Raw genomic sequence first — 20,158 nt, 5'->3', positions numbered from 1 at the left:
GACGAACTTCTGGAGTCAAAGTGATCATGTGAGATCTAATCTGCTGAGGTAGGTCATCCCACTTGGAAAGACAAAGGAAGCATCTTATCATGTCCTTAAGTTTCAGGACTTTGTCTGGAGACAGGAATAGTCTCAGACTGTGTGTCCAAGAGTGCCCCCACTCTTGGACACAGCAAGGCCTTCTTCCAATTGAAAAGCCACCCGTGGGCCTACAGGACGGTTATCGTCAGTTGCAGATGACTGAGGAGGACAACGTGGGAATTTGCCAGAATCAGCAGGTCACCCAGATACGGCAAGATTCTGACACCCTGACGGAGATGACCCGTCATCATGGCCATGACCTTGGTGAAAATCAGAGGAGCCGTGGCCAGTCCAAATGGCAGAGCCTGGAATTGATAGTGGAGATCACCAATAGCAAACCGTAGAAACTGCTGATGCGACATGGCAATAGGTATATGCAGGTATGCATCCTGTATATCCAGGGATACCATAGAGTCTCCAGGTTCCATAGCCAGTAAACCTGAGCGCAGTGTTTCCATACGAAATTGGACACACTCACAAACTTGTTCAGATATTTGAGGTTGAGTATAGGTCGAAAGAACCCATTTGGTTTCGGGACTAGAAACAGGGTCGAGTAATAACCTCTGCCTCTTCGGGACTGAGGTACTGGCACAACCACTCCTGTATTCAGTAGAGAACTGACAAACCTTTGCATAGCTTGCGCCTTTATCGGGTCCGAAGGGAGAACCGTGGTGCAAAACTGGCAAGAAGGACATCTCTTGAAAGAGACAACTTCCAGCACCCATGCGTCTGAAGTAGTCTTTAACCAGAGTTGGGCGAACTGGAGAAGTCGGCCTCCCACCCTGGGGTCCCACAGGAGGAGGCCCGCCCCGTCATGCAGCAGGCTTGTCCTGTTTTGAAGCAGGCTGACTGGCTGCCCAGAATTGTTTTGCTTTGGGCTTGGTGGTTTTGGGAGCACGAGATAAGACTGTCTCGAGTATGCCTGACCTTTTGCTTTCCCTTGAGGCCTAAAGGAACGAAAGGTGGTACCTTTTGCCTTCTGTGCAGAAGGATTAGTATTTGGGAGAAAGGCAGTCTTATATAGTCGCTAATTCAGACACAATTTTATTTAGGTCTTCCCCAAACAATGTCCCCAGTTAAGGGGAGTACCTCTAAAGTCTTTTTGGAGTCTAGGTCCACTTTCCATGACCTCAACCACAGAATACGGCGAGCCAGGACAGACGTAGTCGATGCCTTGGCTGCCAACACACCGGCCTCAGAGGACGCCTCCTGAATGTAATAGGCGGCGGTGGTAATGTTATACAGGTATTGTCTGGCAGTGTCAGAGATAACCTCAGGCAGCTCCTCCTCTAATGGCTGAACCCACGCTTCAATACCTTTTGCAGCCCAAGAAGCAGCAATAGCGGGCCTATGCACAGCTCCTGTAAGGGAGTAAATAGATTTCAGGCATCCCTCCACACGCTTATCGGTCTGTTCCTTCAGTAAAGTGACAGTGGTGACAGGCAGAGTGGACGACTTAAGGCGGGTGACGTGAGAATCCACCGGTGGTGAATTTTCCCACTTGTTACATAACTCTGCAGGGAGAGGATAGTGAGCCAAAGCCCAATTTGGACAGGGGAATTTCTTCCCTGGAGTAGACCAGGATTCCCGCCTAATGTCCACTAAATGGTCAAAACGGGGTAACAGATTTTTAACCACTTTCTGACATTTAAACATATTCATTTTCTTAGCCAAAGTAGTGGAATCCTCCTCATCAGATTTGTAGGATTTGCTTAATAGCAACCACTAGGACAGGGACATCAATTTGCAAGGAAGAATCCTCATCAAAATCACCTGATTCAGTATCTGACAGGACCGTATGCTCCTCCTCTTCAGATGAAACATCAGAGGTATGTGGAATGTGAGGAGAAAGGATCCCGCTTAGAGACCCAAAACACGGGAGTGACCTGGGGTGGATTTTTGTCTAACCAATGACCGATTTAATTGCTGCAGCTGGTTAGATAAATTTTCCGCCCAAGGTGGATTAACCAAAGAGTCAATTTGTGGCTGTAGTGGCACAGATGGTCCCAAAGGGGAGCGTAAGGCGTTCTACCAGAATACCCAGTAAACGCAGTCCAGGGTGGCTCCTGAGAAGACACAGGAGCTGCGGACCGACTAGGAGGTGTAAAACACAAAGTACACATATCATCATACAAAACATCCCGCTTTGGTAAATCCTTGGAGCATACTTTGCATGCTGCAGGAGCTTCCACTGATTTACTGCCCTTTGTTAGACATTATATATCAATGGAATACAGAGGGACTTAGTACGATAAAGCCAAAGTACAATACAGGTTGAGTATCCCTTATCCAAAACGCTTGGGACCGGAAGAATTTTGGATATCGGATTATTCCGTATTTTGGAATAATTGCATCCCATAATGAGATATCATGGTGATGGGACCTAAGTCTAAGCACAGAATGCATTTATGTTTCATATACACCTTATACACACAGCCTGAAGGTAATTTTAGCCAATATTTTTAATAACTTTGCGCATTAAACAAAGTGTGTGTACATTCACACAAATTATTTATGTTTCATATACACACAGCCTGAAGGTCATTTAATACAATATTTTTAATAACTTTGTGTATTGAACAAAGTTTGTGGACATTGACCTTCAGAAAACAAAGGTTTCACTATCTCACTCTCACAAAAAAAATTCTGTAATTCGGAATAATCCGTATTTCGGAATATTTGGATATGGGATACTCAACCTGTACCTGCGAATAAACACAGTATTATGTGACTGAGTACACAGTAGAATATACATATTGGATAAATACTCTGTCGCACTATATTAGCAGACCCGGACGCACCTAGCCTCTTAGGGTACAGAATATAGTGACAGTAATATTTGGGGAACACAGAGTGTAATCACACAGCAGATACAATCACACACGGTCACAGGCAATGCAGAAATCTTATTACAATAAAGCTGTACTGGACTAATATTATATATAAAATATATATCTGAGGGCACTAATAATGTTAGCTGTATATCCACAATAACAGCATATGAAATATTGTTAAGCATAAAAACAATGTAATAGATACAAATAAAATTTATTTACACTTCCACACAGGAAAGCACATATACATAAATAAATAATTGCATGAGAAATTGTTCCAATTGAATGGGGTAGATTGTTTTGCCGAAAAGTTGTTCAAATGATGATACAGATATCAAAAAGAGACAAAACCCAACGCGTTTTGTCCCAGAGGACTTCAGGGGTAAGTATCTAAATAATAAATAAAAGTAACTAAGTGCAACACATAACGATATTGACAATGGCAGATAATAACCATTCATTACTGACAGTAATCAAAAGACATGGATACATACCAATAATTATGGAAAAAATTATGTACAGAGAAATATCACTAAAAGTGCCGGTTAGGAACAATCTGAAAACTAACATTATTTTTATCAGAGTCTGTTTAACAAAAGAATCCAGAAAGGGAGAGCAGGTGTGACTATACATACATACATACATACATACCATATTGGTTTTCCCATATAGAAAATCAGTAAAAAAATAAAATAAAATAAAAAACATTTATGTAAGAACTTACCATTGTTAAATCTCTTTCTGCGAGGTACACTGGGCTCCACAGGGAATGACATTGGGGTGTAGAGTAGGATCTTGATCCGAGGCACCAACAGGCTAAATAGCTTTGACTGTTCCCAGAATGCATAGCGCCGCCTCCTCTATAACACCGCCTCCGTGCACAGGAGCTCAGTTTTTGTTAACCAATCCTATGCAGTAGCAGGTATAAGAGATGACAACTGTTAGTAGTCACATACACATTCTCACGACAGAAGAAAGTGTCAGCGGCTAATGCCATTCAACCCAAAGAAGTTAAGTGCGTCCGGGTGGGCGCCCTGTGGAGCCCAGTGTACCTCGCAGAAAGAGATTTAACAACGGTAAGTTCTTACCATAAATCTCGTTTTCTGCTGCGGTGCACACTGGGCTCCACAGGGAATGACATTGGGGATGTCCTAAAGCAGTTCCTTATGGGATGGGACGCACTGTAGCCGGCACGAGAACCCGGCGTTTAAAGGAAGCATCCTGGGAGGCGGAAGTATCGAATGCATAGAACTTTATGAACGTGCTCACTGAGGACCACGTAGCTGCCTTGCACAATTGTTCAAGGGTCGCATCACGGCAGGCCGCCCAAGAAGGTCCAACAGACCGAGTAGAATGGGCCTTGATGGTAGCAGGAGCTGGAAGGCCAGCCTGTACACAAGCATGTGCAATCACCATTCTAATCCATCTGGCCAGGGTCTGCTTGTGAGCAGGCCAGCCACGTTTGTGTAAACCAAACAGTACAAAGAGAAAATCAGACTTCCGAAGGGATGCAGTTCTCTTCACATAGATACGGAGAGCCCGTACCACATCCAAAGACCGCTCTTTGGGAGACAAGTCAGGAGATGCAAAGGCCAGAACCACGATTTCCTGATCAAGGTGGAAAGAAAACACCACCTTAGGTAAGTACCCGGGACATGTTCTAAGAACCGCCCGGTCACGGTGAAAAATCAGATAGGGGGACCTACAAGACAAGGCACCCAGATCCGATAACAGTCTAGCAGAGGCAATAGCCAACAGAAACAATACCTTAAGAGAAAGCCACTTAAGGTCTACCCTTGCAACGCCTCCAGAACCGCCGACAAGTCCCAAGGAGCCACGGGCGGGACATAAGGAGGTTGAATTCGCAACACACCCTGAGTGAACGTATGAACATCAAGTAAAGTCGCAATTTTTCTCTGAAACCAAATCGACAAGGCAGAAATATGAACCTTGATGGAGGCCAGACGAAGGCCTAAGTCCAGGCCTTGTTGTAGAAAGGCCAAAAGTTTGGCCGTACTAAACTTGTAAGCGTCATGATTATTGGCGGCACACCAAGCAAAGTAAGAATTCCAGACCCTATGATAAATCCGAGTAGAAGCCGGTTTCCGGCCCTTCAACATGGTTTGAATGACAGCCTCAGAAAATCCCTTGGCACTCAAGACGGAAGCTTCAAAAGTCACGCCGTCAAAGCCAACCGGGCTAAATCCTGATATACACAGGGGCCCTGAACGAGGAGATCTGGGTGCTGCGGAAGTAGAAGGGGACGCTCTATCTAGAGACCCTGAAGCTCTGAGAACCAATGCCGTCTGGGCCACGCTGGAGCCATCAGAAGTAGGATTCCTCCCTCTTGCTTGAACTTCCTTATTACTATGGGCAGGAGAGAACACGTATGGCAACCGAAAGTTCCATGGAAATGCCAGTGCGTCCACGAACGCAACTTGAGGATCCCTTGTCCTTGCTCCGAAGACCGGAACCTTGTGATTGTGTCGAGACGCCATCTGGTCCACATCTGGAAGGCCCCACTTGTCCACAAGGAGTTTAAACACTTCTGGATGGAGGCTCCACTCTCCGGCGTGTACGTCCTGACGACTGAGAAAGTCCGCTTCCCAGTTTAGGACCCCCGAATGAATACTGCCTATATAGCTGGCAGATGGCATTCCGCCCATTGAAGAATCCTGGATACTTCCCTCATTGCCATGCGGCTTCAAGTGCCGCCTTGATGATTTATGTACGCCACTGTGGGGGCGTTGTCCAACTGTACTTGAACAGATCTGTTCTGTATCAAATGCTGGGCCAAGTTCAGCGAGCTGAGCACTGCCCTCAATTCCAGAATGTTTATTGGGAGGAGAGACTCCTCTCTGGTCCACCGACCCTGAAGAGAGTGTTGCGCAAACACCGCGCCCCATCCTCTTAGACTGGCATCCGTCATCAGAAGGACCCAGTTGGAGATCCAGAAGGGACGACCCCTGCTCAATCGATAGTCCTGCAGCCACCAGTGTAGTGACAGACGGACCTCCGGAGACAAGGAGATCATTTGCGACCCGGTCCAGTGAGGCAGGCCGTCCCACTTGGCCAGAATCAGTTACTGCAGAGGGCGAGAATGGAATTGAGCGTACTCCACCATGTCGAAAGCAGACACCATGAGAACTAGCACTTACATTGCCGAATGTATCGACACTTGCGGACGAGATAGGAAGCATCGAATCCTGTCCTGAAGCTTCAGGACTTTCTCCTGAGACAAGAACAACCGCTGGTTGTGAGTGTCCATCAACGCCCCCAGGCGCACCATGCTCTGAGCAGGAACCAGGAAAGATTTTTTTCCAGTTGATGAGCCACCCGTGGGCATGCAGAAACCAGACAGTCAGATCTAGATGGCGTAGGATAATTTCTGGGGAATTTGCCAGGATCAACAAGTCATCCAGATACGGCAGGATCCTGACCCCTTGACGGCGGAGTACAGCCGTCATTACCGCCATAACCTTGGTGAAGACTCACGGAGCCGTGGTCAAACCAAAAAAGTAATGCCCGAAATTGGTAATGGAGGTTGCCAACTGCAAACCTCAGGTATTGCTGATGCGACATTGCAATGGGAATATGCAGGTAAGCATCCTGTATACCCAAGGAGACCATATAATTCCCAGGTTCCAAGGCCAGAACAATAGAGCGAATAGTTTCAATATGAAACTTGGAGACCCTCACAAATTTGTTCAAGGACTTGAGATTGAGAATGGGCAGAGAGGACCCATTCGGTTTCGGGACTAGGAACAGTGGTGAATAGCACCCCATGCCCCTCAGAGCCAGAGGCACCTGTACTACCACTCCTGTGTTCAGGAGGGACTGTACCACAGAATGAAGAGTCTTTGCCTTCACCGGATCCGAAGAGACGTCTGTCAGGCAAAATCGATGAGGGGGACCATTTTTGAAGGATACGGCGTACTCTACAGTGACGACTTCCCGTACCCAGGCATCTGAAGTGGTCTTCAACCATTAATGGGTAAACCCTAGAAGTCGGCCCCCCACCCTGGGATCCCCCAGAAGGAGGCCCGCCCCGTCATGCAGCAGGCTTGTCTGGTTTGGAAGCAGGCTGACGGGCAGCCCAGGCACGTTTAGGTTTGGGCTTATTGGGTTTGGAAGTGAGAGCCTGTTTCGGGTACGCCTGACTCTTTGCTTTCCCTGAAGGACGAAAGGAGCGAAAGGAAGTACTCTTAGCCTTCGATACCGAAGGAGCAGTACTAGGTAGACATGCTGTTTTAGCAGAAGCTAAGTCAGCCACTATCTTGTTGAGGTCTTCTCCGAAAAGAATGTCTCCCTTAAAAGGGAGCACCTCCAGGGTTTTCTTAGAGTCCAGATCCACAGACCAGGACCGCAACCAGGGAATCCGGCAGAGCTGAAATGGACGTAGTAGAAGCCTTGGCCGCCAGAATACCGGCATCAGAAGCAGTCTCTTTAATGTAATGAGAAGCTGTGACAATATACGATAGACATTGTCTAGCATGATCAGAAGCATTTGAAGGCAATTCAGGTTCCAACTTCTGAGCCCACGCTTCAATCCGCTGCAATGGTGGGCCTATGCGCAGCACCAGCTAAGGTGTAAATCGCCTTTAAACAACCCTCCACACGCTTATCCGTCGGTTCTTTCAGAGACGTGACGGTAGTTACTGGCAGAGCTGAGGATACCACCAGCCACGCCACCTGCGAATCCACTGGGGTGTCTCCCAATTTTTACTTAGCTCCACCGCAAGGGGATAGCGAGCCAGCATCTTCTTGTGAGGCGTGAATTTCTTTCCTGGATTTTCCCAGGATTCCTGACGTATGTCAACCAAATGGTCAGAGTGAGGTAAAACTTGTTTAACCACTTTCTGACGTTTAAATCTGTCCGGTTTCTTCGGGGCAGTATCCGGCTCTGGGTCATCAGTAATTTGAAGAATTAACCTGATAACCTCCAACAAGTGAGGAACATCCACCTGTGAAACAGATTCCACATCAGAATCAGTGTCTGTGGGGTCAGTATATATGCCATCCTCATCAGACGAGGTGTCTGGGACGTTAGTGGATTGTGAGGAAGTAATGGCCCGCTTAGAGGACCCTTTGGTCTTAGGCGGGCGAGGGTTAGATTTCTGTTTAGTCAGTGATTGATTCAACTGCTGTAACAGAGTTGATCTGTCCATGGCTGATTAACCGCAGGGACCATAAGCAGTTGTACCGGTACAGGAGGTCCCATAAGTGGTGCAAGTCTAGTTACCAGCGTATTCAATAACGTGGAGAAAGTAGCCCAAGATGGGTCATTTTGAACCCATGTTGCTACAGTCCCACTGGGGGGCAATGAACCCCCAGAACCTGAACCCTCAGCTGCTATATTCTCCTCAAACGTGTCTGCAGCGTCACCACCACGCAATGTGGGATCAGCCCAAGCTCCGTCGCCCCTTGTAGCTGACATATCTGAAAGCTTAATGCAAGGCAACCCAGTACAATATCAGCAGCACAACACCTGACAAGAACCCCCTGAGTAGTGTATCAGCACAAACAGAGTTCCAGAGGTATATGGTGACTAAAAATCACAAAGAAAAATACACAATAAGTATATCTTGTGAAACACCTACAGTATATTAATAATAACCCTGACGCACTTAGCCCCATCAGGTTACAGAATATAGGGATAGCAATCTGAGTGAGATACACGAAATGGAGGTCACACAGCAGCTATATGCACACCCACAGTCACACTGTACAATGCAGAAATTATGACATGCAATAAAACTGCACTGGACTAGCAATACATAGTAATACTAAGTATAGCTATACACTTAATAGATATATCAATGCACAGTAAAGACTGGATGTATATCACAGGGTACTTGTACTAAATAACCCTGACTAATTGCACTGTTTCTTAACTAACACTGTCACCAGACATGTAAAATACTTAAGTGTCCTGTAAAATGCACAGCGCTGACATGCAGGCGCCTTTACAGAGGAGGATTTGCCCAAACAGTCCCAGATAAGCTCAGCTTGTCCTAATGGCCCCCAAACGCTGAGTGAGGGAGAGATATGCAGCTCCAGGGTGGGAACAATTACTCTAAATGGCGCCCTGGGGCTGGGGTAGGGGCTACAGGTCAAAGCCTTATCCCCTAGCTGGACTTCACCACTGGGTACTGCGGGCTTTACAGTAAAAAAAATTTAATATAACCAACAGGCGCCCTTGCCCTGGTGGTCTAGTAGGGTCGCCTGTACTGCCACAGTGTCCACGCCAGCGCGCGCCTCCCATCGGCCGCTCCGGATCGTGATTTCCAGCGGATCCTACCTGGGGGACCCTCTTACCTCCTCCCTGAGTGCGGCCACGCGATCCAGGAGAGCTGCGGTGGGGTGTGAGACTGACAGGAGCAAACCGGAGCCTACGCTGTAAGTACCCAGCAACCAGGGCACGGGAGTATACAGCGCCGCTGGGGGAGGTGATGGAGCTGCAGCAGGAGATGTCTGACTGACATCTCTCACACACAGTCTCTCTGCTGCAGCCCTTGGAGTCTTCAAGAAAGCTCTTCTGAGGGCTGCTGGAGCAGTCCACCTGTTGTATGCCTGCACTGCATGGCACCAACTACAAAACTGAGCTCCTGTACACAGAGGCAGGGATATAGAGGCGGCGGCGCTATGCATTCTGGGAACAGTCAAAGCTTTTAGCCTGATGGTGCCTCGGATCAAGATCCTACTCTGCACCCCAATGTCATTCTCTGTGGAGCCCAGTGTACCCCGCAGCAGAATATTAATTATACTTATATATATACATATATATACACACACACACAGGTATATATATTTTTTATTTTATTTTTTCTCTATGTTTTATATTTATGTTTAAAAGTTTTGTATTGAATAAACACTTTTTATGGATGAACGGATACAGGTCGGAATGATGTTTAAAGAAATCGTTATGGGGGGACCCAAACTACTCGAATTGTGAGTGTTAGGTACACCTTTATCTACCCTTCTGGTTTATCCACCTATTGATCTATTGTCATCTACTAGTCGAATTTGAGCTGTGACCCTGAAAAAGATACCTTTATGAGCTTGTATACACCCTTTCTGTGTAAGTCAGGTGTGTTTGAGGAAAATTCCCTTTCTTGGTGTCAGACCTAAAGATAGCCTCTTCTGTTGACCGTTCACATGGCCAGCGGGGTATGTCATATGACATTACCCCATAATAATATTCTGTGAGGTTATAACGATACTACACATATTGGGGTATATGCAATTGCGGTCGAATCCCGGCTGGAATTCGACCGTTTTTAAATTCGACATAATTCGACAGTCAGACACCCGCCCGCCGGGACCCGAATTCGATATATTTAATAAAAAACGGATTCGACAGTCCCGCTGTCGAAAAACGGACCAATTGACGATAGTGGGCGTCCTGAATTCGACTTCATGGACGGCACAAAAATGTGTAAAAAAATCCTGAAAAAAAAATGCGTGGGGTCACCCCTCCTAAGCATAACCAGCCTCGGGCTCTTTGAGCCGGTCCTGGTTGTAAAAATACGGGGGGGGGGGAATGACAGAGGATCCCCCGTATTTTCACAACCAGCAACGGGCTCTGCGTCCGGTCCTGGTGCAAAAAATACGGGGGACAAAAGACGTAGGGATCCCCCGTATTTTTCACACCAGCACCGGGATCCACTAGCTGGAGAGATAATGCCACAGCCGGGGGACACTTTTATACCGGTCCTTGCGGCCGTGGCATTAAATCCCCAACTGGTCACCCCTGGCCGGGGAACCCTAGAGGAGTGGGGACCCCTTAAATCAAGGGGTCCCCCCCCTCCAGTCACCCAAGGGCCAGGGGTGAAGTCCGAGGCTGTCCCCCCCATCCAAGGGCTGCGGATGGGAGGCATATAGCCAAGTGACAAAATAAAGAATATTGTTTTTTGTAGCAGAACTACAAGTCCCAGCAAGCCTCCCCTGCAAGCTGGTACTTGGAGAACCACAAGTACCAGCATGCGGGGGGGAAACGGGCCCGCTGGTACCTGTAGTTCTACTGCAAAAAAAATACCCAAATAAAAACAGTACACGCACACCGTGATAGTAAAACTTTATTACATACATGCACGCCGACACACACATACTTACCTATGTTGACACGCCGACTCTGTCCCCTTCTCCACGTAGAATCCATGGGGTACCTGAAAATAAAATGATACTCACCAAAATCATGTGTAGATCTGTCGTCTTCTCCTTGTAATCCACGTACTTGGCAAAATAATAAAACGCAAAACCCGGACCACGCACTGAAAGGGGACCCATGTTTACACATGGGACCCCTTTCCCCGAATGCCGGGACACCCCGTGACTCCTGTCACAGAGGGTCCCTTCAGCCAATCAGGGAGCGCCACGTCGTGGCACTCTCCTGATTGGCTGTGCGCGTCTGAGCTGTCAGACGGCGCATAGCACTATGCCGCTCCATTATATTCAATGGTGGGAACTTTGCGGTCAGCGGTTGACCGCGAGTAAACTCACCGCTGACCGCAAAGTTCCCACCATTGAATATAATGGAGCGGCATAGTGCTATTCGCCGTCTGACAGCTCAGACGCGCACAGCCAATCAGGAGAGTGCCACGACGTGGCGCTCCCTGATTGGCTGAAGGGACCCTCTGTGACAGGAGTCACGGGGTGTCCCGGCATTCGGGGGACCCCTTTCAGTGCGTGGTCCAGGTTTTGCGTTTTATTATTTTGCCAAGTACGTGGATTACAAGGAGAAGACGACAGATCTACACAGGATTTTGGTGAGTATAATTTTATTTTCAGGTACCCCATGGATTCTACGTGGAGAAGGGGACCGAGTCGGCGTGTCAACATAGGTAAGTGTGTGTGTGTGTCGGCGTGCATGTATGTAATAAAGTTTTACTATCACAGTATGCGTGTACTGTTTTTATTTGGGTATTTATTTTGCAGTAGAACTACAGGTACCAGCGGACCCGTTTCCCCCCCCCCCCCCGCATGCTGGTACTTGTGGTTCTCCAAGTACCAGCTTGCGGGGGAGGCTTGCTGGGACTTGTAGTTCTGCTACAAAAAAACAATATTCTTTATTTTGTCACTTGGCTATCAGCCTCCCATCCGCAGCCTTTGGATGGGGGGGGACAGCCTCGGGCTTCACCCCTGGCCCTTGGGTGTCTGGAAAGGGGGACCCCTTGATTTAAGGGGTCCCCACTCCTCCAGGGTACCCCGGCTAAGGGTAACTATAGTTGGGGATTTAATGCCACAGCCGCAGGGACCGGTATAAAAGTGTCCCCCGGCTGTGGCATTATCTCTCCAGCTAGTGGAGCCCGGTGCTGGTGTGAAAAATACGGGGGACCCCTACGTCTTTTGTCCCCCGTATTTTTTGCACCAGGACCGGACGCAGAGCCCGTTGCTGGTTGTGAAAATACGGGCGATCCCCTGTCAATTTCCCCCCCCCCCCGTATTTTTACAACCAGGACTGGCTCAAAGAGCCCGAGGCCGGTTATGCTTAGGAGGGGGGACCCCACGCATTTTTTTTTTTTCAGGATTTTTAACCCATTCCCACTGAAAAACATGCTGATCTCTCCATATTATTTTAGTCAGTAAAAAAAATATATATATATTCTTTTTAAAAATATATAAATAATACTTGTGGCTCCTAATAGACAAACCAGGTACATAATCCCTTCTAATATAAATAGATATGCTATTAGCAATAAAAAAAAAAAACGACAAAAAAAACCATGTTTTTAAAAAAAATTATTAGATCCCGCGAGCAAAATGAGGCGGACTGAAATTGACGAAATGACTGTCGAAAAGCACTGTTGTCGAATCAACATTCTTCAATTGAATATACTTTTGTGGAAAAGCCGCATTTTTACCATTGCAGACATGTCGAATTTGACTACTGTCGATTTGCAAAAAGTCGAATTTGAAACGGCCGTTCTTTTGTCGAAAAGTACTGTATTGCATTGTCGAATCATTTTTTTGTGTCGAAAATGCTCAGTTTTTCGACATTTGCGGCAATTCGACCGCAATTGCATATACCCCATTGTGTTTTATGTTATATTATTCCACATATTTCTGAGTGTCCGATTGAATCATCGCACCAGTGTGAGAGGACTAATGCAGTTTGATCGACGTTCAAAGAAACCGCTACATGAGGATCATAATTTTTATCCTGTCCTTGAAATTCCTGTAATATCTATCCACATAGCCCGGCAAAGATCTTGAAAGATACCTTTATAGGTTTCCTCATACCTTTGCTTGTGTAAGTAAGGTGCGTCTATACCAGCTTTCCATTGTAAGAGATTTATGTCCCAAGTTGACCACTCATATCACTAACAGTACCATAGTACTTGTGGACATTTATACATTTACTCACCATCTGTTTAAAAGACTCTACTACACATTAAATTCTATAATTTTTTTTTTTTTACGCACGCTGGAGTATCCTGTCCGATCACCAGAAGCAGAACACTTCAGACATCAACTATAAGCTAAGTATAACGTCTTTTTCCCTTCCTCTCACCTTCACTACTTGAACGGTAGCGCCATCTAGTCCACACAACCACAGTTCTTTCCTCTACAACCTTTGAACCCTCTGGGATGGGTTCACCAGTGGACTTAGAAGGCAGCAACCATCTAACGAGAAGCGCCACGAAGGACTTCTCCACACATTTTTTGACTTTCCACAGGGTTTAGCCTGTTTGAGCTAATCTTCGGGAGACAGCCTAGAGGCGTACTGGATGTGATAAAGGAAAGTTGGGAAAGACAACACCCAGAAGAACCTAGTGTGATACAATTTGTAGCCCGGCTCTACGAGAGACTTCACATGATTGCTCCTATCATCCGGGAAAATCTTGTTGAAACCCAAACCCATCAGAAACAATATTATGATGCTACTGCGAAAGCGAGGCAGTTCCAATTGGGGGATAAGGTGCTAGTCCTGGTTCCAACTCTGGAGAGCAAGTTGTACGCTCATTGGCATGGACCCTATGAAATCATAGAGGCTGTGGGTCCAGTTAATTACAAGGTCAAACAACCTGGGAGAAGACACCCAGAACAGATCTATCACGTCAACTTACTCAAACCTTGGATAGAAGAGGAATCCACGTCGACTGTGGCTGCTTCTCGACCAGAGGTGGCCGAAGTGCCTGTAGGAGAAACTAACTCGACAACAGGTAGCGGAGGCGAGAGCTCTGGTTGCTCGGAATCAAGATGTTTTCTCATCCAAGCCTGGAAGAACCACTCTGACAGAGCAGGAAATTTATACACCACCGGGAGTAATCGTAAGACAAAAACCATATCGAATACCCGAGGCGAGAATGGGAAGCTGTCGCCACAGAAGTTTGAGAAATGCTGGACCTGGGTGTGATTGAGGAATCACAAAGCAATTGGTCCAGTCCCATAGTATTGGTACCAAAACCAAATGGGACAATTCGGTTTTGCAATGATTTATGAAAACTTAATCAAGTATCACGTTTTGATGCATACCCCATGCCGCGAGTTGACAAGTTAGTGGAGAACCTCGCGGGAAGTCGGTACCTTACTACACTAGGCTTAACAAAAGGGTATTGGCAAATTCCATTAGCCAAAGCTGCGCAAGAGAAAACTGCTTTTGCCACTCCAGATGGATTGTTCCAGTATAAGATGCTTCCGTTTGGGCTATATGGAGCACTTGCCACGTTCCAACGAGCCATGGACAGGTTATAGAAACCACACCGGGGGTATGCGGTGGCATATCTCGATGACATAGTCATCTTTACAAATACGTGGGATACCCACCTGGAAAAAGTGCAGGCAGTCCTAACCTCTCTAAGGGAACATGGTTTAACCGCCAACCCAGCTAAATGCAAGTTGGCATTGACTAAGGCCAATTACCTTGGGTACGTGACAGGTCAAGGAGAAGTTAGACCCAAAGGAAGTAAAGTGGAAGCCGTGAGAACGTGGAATAAAACTACCACCAAAAAGAAAGTGCGAACATTTCTGGGACTGGTCGGGTACTATAGGCACTTCATAGAAAACTTTGCTGCCCGAGCCTTACCCCTTACGGAACTCTTAAAGTAGAGTCAACCTGAGAAAGTGGCGAGGACAAAAGCTGTGGAAGGAGCCTGGGAAGATCTTAGAACAGCCTTGTGTTCGGCCCTAGTTCTGGTAGCTCCTGACTTCAAGAAGACATTCATATTACAGACAGACGCATCAACATCGGGTCTAGGAGCTGTCCTGTCACAGGAAATAAATGGAGAAGAGAAAACGGTCCTTTACTTAAGCAGAAAGTTAGTACCCAGGGAAACAAGATATGCCATTGGCGAGTTGGAGTGTCTCACCATTAAATGGGCAGTGGAGTCTCTTAAGTATTACCTTCTGAGCCAAGAATTCAGTAACCAAGGTTAATGCTCGGGCACAGGTTGGGCTGTTGTTCTAATGCTGCTGCTAAACAACAGGATTAGTCAATCCTGATACCTAAACCATACAAACAATAAAGAAAAAATAGCAGCGCTAAATTCAATTAATACTAAAAAGAGATGGATTAGATGAAAACAGGTAAAAACATTTATTAATGATTCTGATAGAATACCAATTAAAATCAATATGATCACCAGCAAAATTAATGGTACCAGAAATGTCCGTTCCTTTTGAGTAACTGGACACCAGTTTAGGCAGATTTATATAGGCTTAGGAGCTGGCACAGTCCCAATGAAATTATTACAGCTTCTTATGCCGCTGGAGGGAGAAAGTTCCATTAAATGATTCTTCAATCAGGAGTTGGTAACATGATCTCAGTCCTCACCAGTATGCAGAGTTTTACTTGCGGAAAGGGTCCTTGGTAGGCCCTATTTGTATCCACCAAATGTTGAATCTGGACGTTCAGTATGGTCCGGGCACTGATTCTGTAGCAAACAGCCGGTGATCAGGATGGCACCTGATCACCGGCTGTTTGCTACAGAATCAGTGCCCGGACCATACTGGAAAAAAGAAAAAGATGGGGGAAAGTAGTAAAACTTTCTGCCCATTCGTAACACAGTTTAGCTCTGGGTCTAAGGAATTGGAAAAAATAGCCCGAAAAAAATAAGAATTTACTTACCGATAATTCTATTTCTCGTAGTCCGTAGTGGATGCTGGGGACTCCGTAAGGACCATGGGGGGGAATAGGGCTCCGCAGGAGACTGGGCACAAAAGTAAAGCTTTAGAACTACCTGGTGTGCACTGGCTCCTCCCCCCATGACCCTCCTCCAAGCCTCAGTTAGGATACTGTGCCCGGACGAGCGTAAACAATAAGGAAGGATTTTGAATCCCGGGTAAGACTCATACCAGCCACACCAATCACACCATATAACTTGTGATCTAAACCCAGTTAACAGCATGATAACAGAGGAGCCTCTAGAAAAGATGGCTCACTACAGCAATAACCCGATTTTTTTGGTAACAATAATTATGTACCAGTATTGCAGACAATCCGCACTTGGGATGGGCGCCCAGCATCCACTACGGACTACGAGAAATAGAATTATCGGTAAGTAAATTCTTATTTTCTCTGACGTCCTAGTGGATGCTGGGGACTCCGTAAGGACCATGGGGATTATACCAAAGCTCCCAAACGGGCGGGAGAGTGCGGATGACTCTGCAGCACCAAATGAGAGAACTCCAGGTCCTCCTCAGCCAGGGTATCAAATTTGTAGAATTTTACAAACGTATTTGCTCCTGACCAAGTAGCTGCTCGGCAAAGTTGTAAAGCCGAGACCCCTCGGGCAGCCGCCCAAGATGAGCCCACCTTCCTTGTGGAATGGGCTTTTACAGATTTTGGCTGTGGCAGGCCTGCCACAGAATGTGCAAGCTGAATTGTACTACAAATCCAACGAGCAATAGTCTGCTTAGAAGCAGGAGCACCCAGCTTGTTGGGTGCATACAGAATAAACAACGAGTCAGATTTTCTGACTCCAGTCGTCCTGGAAACCTATATTTCCAGGGCCCTGACAACGTCTAGCAACTTGGAGTCCTCCAAGTCCCTAGTAGCCGCAGGCACCACAATAGGTTGATTCAGGTGAAACGCTGAAAACCACCTTAGGGAGAAACTGAGGACAAGTCCTCAATTCCGCCCTGTCCGAATGGAAAATCAGATGCGGGCTTTTACAGGATAAAAGCCGCCAATTCTGACACGCACCTGGCCCAGGCCAGGGCCAACAGCATGACCACTTTCCATGTGAGATATTTTAACTCCACCTATTTAAGTGGTTCAAACCAATGTGACTTTTGGAACCCAAAAACTACATTTAGATCCCAAGGTGCCACTGGAGGCACAAAAGGAGGCTGTATATACAGTACCCCTTTCACAAACGTCTGAACTTCAGGGACTGAAGCTAGTTCTTTTTGGAAGAAAATTGACAGGGCCGAAATTTGAACCTTAATGGACCCCCATTTCAGGCCCATAGACACTCCTGTTTGCAGGAAATGTAGGAATCGACCTAGTTGAAAATTCCTCCGTCGGGGCCTTACTGGCCTCGCACCACGCAACATATTTTCACCAAATGCGGTGATAATGTTTTGCGGTTATATCTTTCCTGGCTTTGATCAGGATAGGAATGACTTCATCCGGAATGCCTTTCTCCTTCAGGATCCGGCGTTCAACCGCCATGCCGTCAAACGCAGCCGCGGTAAGTCTTGGAACAGACAGGGTCCTTGCTGGAGCAGGTCCCTTCTTAGAGGTAGAGGCCACGGATCCTCCGTGAGCATCTCTTGAAGTTCCGGTTACCAAGTCCTTCTTGGTCAATCCGGAGCCACGAATATAGTGCTTACTCCTCTCCATCTTATAATTCTCAGTACCTTGGGTATGAGAGGCAGAGGAGGGAACACATACACTGACTGGTACACCCACTGTGTTACCAGAGCGTCTACAGCTATTGCCTGAGGGTCCCTTGACCTGGCGCAATACTTGTCGAGTTTTATAAACATGTGGAAGACTTCTGGGTGAAGTCCCCACTCTCCCGGGTGGGGGTCGTCTGCTGAGGAAGTCTGCTTCCCAGTTGTCCACTCCCGGAACGAATACTGCTGACAGTGCTATCACATGATTTTCCGCCCAGCGAAGAATCCTTGCAGCTTCTGCCTTGCCCTCCTGCTTCTTGTGTCACCCTGTCTGTTTACGTGGGTGACTGCCGTGATGTTGTCCGAATGGATCAACTCCGGGTGACCTTGAAGAAGAGGTCATGCTGAGCTTAGAGCATTGTAAATGGCCCTTAGCTTCAGGATATTTATGTGAAGTGATGTCTCCAGGCTTGACCATAAGCTCTGGAAATTCCTTCCCTGTGTGACTGCTCCCCAGCCTCGCAGGCTGGCATCCGTGGTCACCAGGACCCAGTCCTGAATGTCGAATCTGCGGCCCTCTAGAAGATGAGCACTCTGCAACCACCACAGGAGAGACACCCTTGTGCTTGGTGACAGGGTTATCCGCTGATGCATCTGAAGATGCGACTCGGACCATTTTTCCAGCAGGTCCCACTGGAAAGTTCTTGCGTGGAATCTGCCGAATGGGATTGCTTCGTAGGAAGCCACCATTTTTCCCCGAACCCTTTCATTGATGTACTGAGACTTGGCTCGGTTATAGGAGGTTCCCGACTAGCTCGGATAACTCCCTGACTTTCTCCTCCGGGAGAAACCCCTTTTTTCTGGACTGTGTCCAGGATCATCCCTAGGAACAGAAGACGAGTCGTCGGAATCAGCTGCGATTTTGGAATATTGAGAATCCAATCGTGCTGCCGCAACACTACCTGAGATAGTGCTACACCGACCTCCAACTGTTCCCTGGATCTTACCCTTATCAGGGAATCGTCCAAGTAAGGGATAACTAAAATTCCCTTCCTTCGAAAGAGTATCATCATTTCGGCCACTACCTTGGTAAAGACCCGGGGTGCCGTGGACCATCCATACGGCAGCGTCTGAAACTGATAGTGACAGTTCTGTACCACAAACCTGAGGTACCCTTGGTGAGAAGGGTAAATTGGGACATGAAGGTAAGCATCCTTGATGTCCCGAGACATCATGTAGTCCCCTTCTTCCAGGTTCGCAATCACTGCTCTGAGTGACTCAATCTTGAATTTGAACCTCCGTATGTAAGTGTTCAAGATTTTAGATTTAAAATCGGTCTCACCGAGCCGTCCGGCTTCGGTACCACAACAGTGTGGAATAATACCCCGTTCCCTGTTGCAGGAGGGGTACCTTGATTATCACCTGCTGGGAATACAGCTTGTGAATGGCTTCCAAAACTGCCTCCCTGTCAGAGGGAGACATCGGTAAAGCCGACTTTAGGAAACGGCGAGGGGGAGACGTCTCGAATTCCAATTTGTACCCCTGAGATATCACCTGAAGGATCCAGGGGTCTAATTGCGAGTGAGCCCACTGCGCGCTGAAATTCATTGAGACGGGCCCCCACCGTGCCTGATTCTGCTTGTAAAGCCCCAGCGTCATACTGAGGGCTTGGCAGAGGCGGGAGAGGGCTTCTGTTCCTGGGAACTGGCTGATTTCTGCAGCCTTTTTCCTCTCCCTCTGTCACGGGGCAGAAATGAGGAACCTTTTGCCCGCTTGCCCCGAAAGGACTGCGCCTGATAATACGGCGTCATCTTATGTTGAGAGGCGACCTGGGGTACAAACGTGGATTTCCCAGCTGTTGCCGTGGCCACCAGGTCTGAAAGACCGACCCCAAATAACTCCTCCCCTTAATAAGGCAATACTTCCAAATGCCGTTTGGAATCCGCATCACCTGACCACTGTCGTGTCCATAACCCTCTACTGGCAGAAATGGACAACGCACTTAGACTTGATGCCAGTCGGCAAATATTCCGCTGTGCATCACGCATATATAGAAATGCATCCTTTAAAATGCTCTATAGGCAATAATATACTGTCCCTATCTAGGGTATCAATATTTTCAGTCAGGGAATCCGACCACGCCAACCCAGCACTGCACATTCAGGCTGAGGCGATTGCTGGTCGCAGTATAACACCAGTATGTGTGTAAATACATTTTAGGATACCCTCCTGCTTTCTATCAGCAGGATCCTTAAGGGCGGCCATCTCAGGAGAAGGTAGAGCCCTTGTTCTTACAAGCGTGTGAGCGCTTTATCCACCCTAGGGGGTGTTTCCCAACGCACCCTAACCTCTGGCGGGAAAGGATATAATGCCAATAACATTTTAGAAATTATCAGTTGTTATCGGGGGAAACCAACGCATCATCACACACCTCATTTAATTTCTCAGATTCAGGAAAA

The 20,158-nt window shown here is 47.2% G+C and overlaps 1 protein-coding gene across 1 annotated transcript in view; it reads right to left on the bottom strand.

Moving 5' to 3' along the window:
* RDM1 (RAD52 motif containing 1) overlaps window positions 1–20,158 on the bottom strand; it is a 230,737-nt gene that overhangs the window by 25,933 nt on the left and 184,646 nt on the right. The window lies entirely within an intron of this gene.

The sequence above is a fragment of the Pseudophryne corroboree genome, chromosome 3 (assembly GCF_028390025.1).
Source record: "Pseudophryne corroboree isolate aPseCor3 chromosome 3, aPseCor3.hap2, whole genome shotgun sequence".
NCBI lineage: Eukaryota > Metazoa > Chordata > Amphibia > Anura > Myobatrachidae > Pseudophryne > Pseudophryne corroboree.
The sequence above is the reverse complement of the archived record's forward strand: the minus strand, read 5'-3'. Positions and strand labels throughout refer to the sequence as shown.